This window comes from Trichechus manatus, unplaced genomic scaffold, assembly GCF_000243295.1.
Source record: "Trichechus manatus latirostris isolate Lorelei unplaced genomic scaffold, TriManLat1.0 scaffold00117, whole genome shotgun sequence".
Lineage (NCBI taxonomy): Eukaryota > Metazoa > Chordata > Mammalia > Sirenia > Trichechidae > Trichechus > Trichechus manatus.
The window spans coordinates 5,547,506-5,554,457 of NW_004444053.1; positions in this window are offsets into that span (position 1 = coordinate 5,547,506).

The following is a 6,952-nucleotide window of genomic DNA, read 5'->3' on the forward strand; positions in this document are numbered from 1 at the left end:
AAGGATATGAAGTTCTCTTTGGCAATCATACAACCAAGGAGATAATCCTTAGGCAACCTATGAAGTGGACGATGATGACTTTGCTCTCTGGGGCTTGGATGAAGTTGAGTCTGGGCTCTAAGGTTAGCTCCTTCTGGAAGCTAAGCAGAGAGTCAACCTGATGAGGGACTCTGAGATCTGATCTGGGCATATGGACCATGTTGTTGTTGTTGGGTGCCATTAAGTTTGATTTTCGAATCATAGCAACCCCATGTGATACAGTAGAACTGCCCCATAGAGTTTTCTAAGTTTTAATCTTCACAGGAGCAGATCGCCAGTTCTTTCTGACCACTGGGTGGTCTTGAACTGCCAATCTTTCGGTTAGCAGTAGAGTGTTTAACCATTGTGCCACCAGGGCTCCTTTATGGACTACAAGAGAAGCCATTTCTAACATAAACCAAAAATTACTCTCTGTATTGCACTATTATCCCCAAACCTTTCTTAATTCATAATCTTGACTAATAAACAACAAAATGTAAGTTAAAACCACAATGAAATATCATTTAACATCTATAGTTTCAGAAAAAATTAAAGTTTGACAATACCAAGTGCCTGATAGGATGTGGAGCAAAAATAATCCTTCACTTTCGGAGGGAGCATAAACTGGTACAAATGTTTTAAAGAACAATGTATCAATATCTAGTAAAGTCAAAACTGTGCTTATTCTATAATCTTGGCATTTTATAATTGTGTATGTACCCTGAAGAAACTTTTGCACATTGCACAAGTAAACAAGTACAAGAATGTTTCTGGCAGCATTGTTTGCAATAGCAAACACTGGAAAAACCTAAATATTAATGGAGAATAGCCAAGTAAATTGTAATATATTTATATAAAGGAATTCTCCACAATGATGAAAATAACTGAATGAAAGTTGCTTATGACTAGAAAACATGGGTCTCACAAAGATACAATTGAGCCAAAAAATCAAGTTGCATAACAATGCCTATGAGGTGGTACAGTTATATGATACTATGTAATGTATTTGATTCATACATATATAGTAAAGAGTTATATGGAAAAGACAGATCATAAATTCAAGAGACTAGTTACCTCTGGCAGGTACGGAAAGAGATGAAATCAGGGAGGGACACAAAGAGGGCTTCAACTAAGTAGTGAGTACCTGAGTGTGAGTCATATTATCTTTCATACATTTTGTATATTTTTTAATATTTTATAATACATTTTTCAATGTTAAACTTTAATATCCATCTTTTTAGTTCAAAAGAGAATTATGGAGGACCTGTCACATGCTTTGGAAAGCGTTTTAGTGTTCCCTGCAGAAGGCAGAAATAAGACAGGCAATACAAGTGTTGGCAAGGAAGTGGAAAAATTGCACCATTATAATCATTGATGACAATGTAAAACAGTGAAGCCACATTAGAAAACAGTTTGGAAGTTCCTCAAAAAGTTAAATGTAGAGTTACTCTCTGAGCCAGCCATTCCATTCCTAGGTATATACCCAAAACAAATGAAAACATATGGCCCCACAGAAAATTGCACACAAATGTTCATAGCAGCATTTTTAATCACAGTCAAAGAGTAGAAACAACCCAAATGTCCACCAACTGAAGGATAAATAAAATGTGGTATATCCACACAATAGACTATTATTCAACAATAAAATGGAATAAAGTATTGATACATACTACAACATGGATGAACCTTGAAAACATGCTAAACGAAAGAAATCAGTCACAAAAGATGATTTACTGTATGATTCCATTTATATGAAATGTCCAGAATAGGCAAATCTATAAAGACAGAAAATAGGTTAATGGTTTCCAAGGGATGAAAGAGATTGGGGGAAAAGGGAGAGTGACTGTTAATGGGTACAGGGTTTCTTTTTTGGATGATAAAATTACTCTGAAATTGATTGTGGTGATAGTTTTACAACTTTGTGAATACACTAAAAGAACATTGAATTTTATTCTTTAAATGGATTAATTAAATGGTATGTGAATTATAGCTCAAGAAAGCTGTTCAAAAAAATCTGGTCCATTGAACATTTGCCTTTCTTAGTGCTATCATGGATTTATTACTTTTGTTTAACTTTCCTAACACTTCAGTAAGATTTTCGGAGGGGTAGTAAATGTGCTTGGCTCAGTTCATTCTCTTGATCTAGAAGCTCCAGGGTGATTATTTAAAAGACACCCACCCCAGAAAATACAGGGCACATACAGGGCACTATATACATCACAAGAGATACAGGTGAGTTCATCCAAACAGAAAACCCAACACATTTCAAGGGATAATAGGAAGACCAGTTTAGCTTGTTATTTGCCTAAGATCTAAAGCAACTTAATGGGAGAATTTGTCCTCCAGGCTCTGTGCTGCCTGTCCTCAGAAAGTAAGGCCTGGTTTTAAGAGGAAGTTTTCTGTTGAAATATGCAATAAAAAGTTAAAAGTGAAGAAGGGAGAGATACCAGGGCTGATATGTACACTGTTCTCTTTGGTGTAACCATCACAAACAGGGCTTGGACTTTTGCAGAAATGGCTCAGAGGTGTGACTCCAGGACCCCCAATTATATGAGTGGGTGAATAGAGCCAACAGCCTCCCAGTACCCTGCAGTAGTAACCAGGGTACTTTCAGATCCAATCTAAAGGCTAAAGAAGAGATGTCATTGTGTGCCTGTCTTCTCAGCTCCTTTATTCCTGTCTTAGAACTTCAACTGATGAAGATAGACTCTCAGGTCTCAGAGCCCCATACGCTTGCAGTTAGTGACAACTTTATTCCAATATCTTACCCTGCCTGAATCCCTCTATTACCCCTAAGAAGTGATCACTTAACCTCTGTGTGAATGCTTATAGTAGTGGGGAATTCACTATCTCACAAAACACCCCATTTCATATTTGGACAGCATTATTAGCTACAAAGTCCTGCTATAGATTGAGGGAAATATGGCTTTTCTGTAACATTCACATATTTGTTTCATATACTTTTCAACATATATCCTCTAGGCTAAACATCACATATTTCTTTAGTGGCTTTTTATGTGACAAGTTTTTAAGAAGCTCAGTTTAGACTCATGGCAACCCCATGTGTGCAGAGTAGAACTGTTCCATAGGGTTTTCAAGGCTGTCTGTTGAGGTGCCTCTAGGTAGGTTGGAATTGCCAACCTTTCAGCTAGCAGTCAAGCACTTAACCGTTTGTACCGCCCAAGAAGCTCATTATCATCCTGATTATTCTTAAACTCTGTAGTTGCTGAGTCAAGCTTGTTTCTGCATCCATAAAATAGGGTAAGAGTGGCAATGCCTACGATCCTGAACTGATCAAATGAATTAATGTATGTGAAAGCATTTTTACCCTGTAAAACACTTCATTAACATAAGATACTATAAAATGTATATGCTTGCTGGAAGGCATCATGGCAAAAAAAATATTAGAAACTTGAAACTCAAAATGCAGTCTAAGGACCAGCTTGTTAGAAATGAAGACTCCCAGGCCCACTCCATATCTATTAAATCCACGTTTGCATTCCAACAAGATCTTCAAGTGTGTTTCACACACACATTAAAGTCTGAGGAGCCCCGCAGACTTAAAAATGTGCATATACTTTCACTCAGTCATTCCTCTGTTAGGTATTTATCACAAGGAAATGATAAGATACATGTAGAAAAGATGTTCATAAAGGACATTTTTATAATAGCAAAAAATTAGAAAGAACCTATAGGTCTACTAATAGAAAACTGGCCAGGAGCTTTATGGTTCATTTGTGGATGTACCCATTCTCCCCAAGAGGCTTGTTCGTGTCTAGCATATCTAAGTGCCATTGTCAGCCTGTGCTAAGTGACCTGAGAGGTTTTTCAGCTGGTGATGGTACCAAGAAGATGCCCGCTTCTAAGCTGGTGGTTGTTGTTTGAACATAGGCTCAAAACGGCATTTATATCTCTGGGTAGGTTCTCTCCTGTGAGAGAACCAGGCCATCTGCCTCTGTCATCTCCCAAGGGTTCAATCAGTTTTTTAAAATGTGCTAGCATATCTGGGCATTTCATGTTCTCTGTATAATTGCCAGGTACAATCATTGCTTGCATGGCTTCAGTTGAGTTCGTAATTAACTAGAGAAGGACTAGTGAAGATGCCATTTAGGAATTGTTTGCAGGCTACTTTCAATTTACTAACTGGTCCCTAATTTTTTTTTTTTTTTTTTTCTTTTTAACTGAGAAATGTGATTAGCTCCTTAGTCACTGAGCCTTTCTTACATCTTTTTTACTATTGTTATTTTAAATGAACAGATTAGGCAGAGAAAGCCTTTTAACGTGACCAAATTCAGTTTGGGAAATTTCAGGGAAAATGTTTCCTGAGAACCCTGTTTAAAATTGTAAAGCCACCCTGAATTTGTTTCCGAAGCCTGCCATAGCATAAACTGGGTGACTTATAAGAACAGAAATGTCTTGTCTCATAGTTTTGGAGGCCAGAAGTCTGAAATCAGGGTGTCGGCCTTGTTGTTTCCCTCTGAGGGCTCTGAGGAAGAATCTGTTCCGTGCCTCAAGACCCGATTTCCAAACAAGGTCACACTCACAGGTATCAGGGAATTGGGGCTTCAACATATCTTTTTGAGTGACACAATTCAATCCGTAACACATCATTCCTATACTCATAGCTCCTTCTCCTGCTTTATTTTTCTCCATAGCACACATCACCATCTACTACTCTATATTTTATTTAATTGGTTATTTTATTTTACTGATTGATTATCTGGCCCCCTCCACTGGAAAGCAACCTCTATGAGGACAGAGAGCCTGGTCTCTTTTGTTTGTTGCTGTATAAGCTGGACTTAGAAAGTGGTGAGCACCTAGAAGTTGCCCAATAAATATCTGTGGAATGCACAGTTGAATGAATTTGTGCAAAACATCTGTGGGTCCTTAGACCCACTGGTCTTGCTGGGCTGGAGAACAGAGTCGTTTATTAATGTAGACTCTATTCAAGGTACACAAGAGCTTTTTAGTCTCTTATTTAGTCTTATAAGTCTGTCTTGGAAGTACAGCCAGAATGCTCCTTAGAGGCAAGGATGGCGGGACTACGTCTCACATACTTTGGACATGTTATAAGGAGGGATCAGTCCCTAGAGAAGGATATCTTGCTTGGTAGGGTAGTAGGTCAGCGAAGGAGAGAAAGACCCTCAGTGAGATAGATAGACACAGTGGCTACAACGAGCTCAAGCATAGCAAGGATTGTGAGGATGGCACAGGACCAGGCAGTGTTTCATTCTGCTGTGCATGAGGTCACTGTGAGTCGGAACAGACTTGATGGCACCTAACAACAACAATAACAACAATGAATATTAATGCTAATAACTGGGATTGTAGGCAAAGGCTAAGTTATCCAGTTCTATATAAAGCTAAGAAGAAGGTAACTGACAGGAAGATCTTAGAATTCACATTAGAATCATGCAAGCCAACATTCACACAAGCAAAAAGATCAAGCTAAGTAAGATATGAGTCTAGGCAGGGTGAGCAGTCTAGGAATAGGTAAGCACAGTACGCCCGGATCCATGAGTTCTCATGTCTAAGAGAGCCAGACCAGAATAAGAATGTAAATTCCATGAGAAGGGACATAATCTGTCTCATTCCTTCAGGCACAGTGATATGCCAGAATTAAAAAAAAAAACCATTGCCATCAAGTCAATTTTGACTCATAGTGACCCTATATAGGACAGAGTAGAACTGCCCTATAGGGTTTCCAAGGAGCGGCTGGTGGATTTGAACTGCCAACATTTTGGTTAGCAGGCGAGCTCTTACCCACTGTGCCACCAGGGCTCCACGAATGCCAGAATAGTGCCTCCAAAACCCAAACCGAACTTGCTACCGTGGAGTTGAATCCAACTCATGGTGACCTCATGTGTTACAGAGTAAAAATGCTCCGTAGAATTTTCTTGGTTATAATCTTTATGGAAGCAGATCAAGGGGACTTTCTTCCACAGCGCTGCTGGGTGGGTTTGAACCACCAATCTTCAGGTTAGCAGTCAAGCGTAAACCGTTTGTGCCACCCAGGGAATAGTGTCTAACCTAGCACATAGAGGAGCCCTGGTGGCAAAGTGGTTAAGAGCTAGGGCTGCAAACCAAAACACTGGCAGTTTGAAGCCACCAGCTGCTCCTTGGAAACCCTGTGGGGCAGTTTTACCCTGTCCTATAAGGTCGCTATGAGTCAGAATCTACTTGACGGCAACGGGTTTAGCACATAGAAATGAGTATTTGTTAGATTGATGAGTAATCTACTGACTAGATACAATTCATGTAGTCATTAAGAAACACTGCTATAGAAATAAAGGTATTGATATACTCGGAAATGGAAAAACCAAGTAAAGAATTACACTTAAAGTGTGATTCCATCTTTGTGTGTGCATATATAAACATCTATAAGAATACACCAAAATGTCAACAGTGGTTATAGTTGTCTCTAGATGATGAGTTTAGGGGTAATTTTAACTTCTTTTTATTTCTCTATATTTGCTAATTTTCTAATTAACCTTTGTTATATCCATAATACAGAGGATTTTTTAAATCACCTGTGTGCTATGTTGTGTAAGTGTATAATATTGTTATGGGAAAGACATTCCATCATTACCTTTGACCTCAGGATGTTAACTTCTTGCTTAATTCAGGAGTCCCAACAAAGTCCTTGGAGTTCCAGATGGCAGAATGCTAAAGGAAGAGTGAGAAGCTCCTCCCCTTTCTTACATCCTCCTCCAACTCTTAAAATGCTTCTGCTGAATTGCTGGGTGGAGAGCTGTGGGGACCATGGTCTCGGGGAACATCTAGCTCAACTGGCATAACACAGTTTATAAAGACAATGTTCTACACGCTACCTTGGTGAGTAGCGCCTGGGGTCTTAAAAGCCTCTGAGCAGCCATCTAAGATACTCCACTGGTCTCATCCCTTCGGGAGCAAGGGAGAATGAAGAGAACAGGAT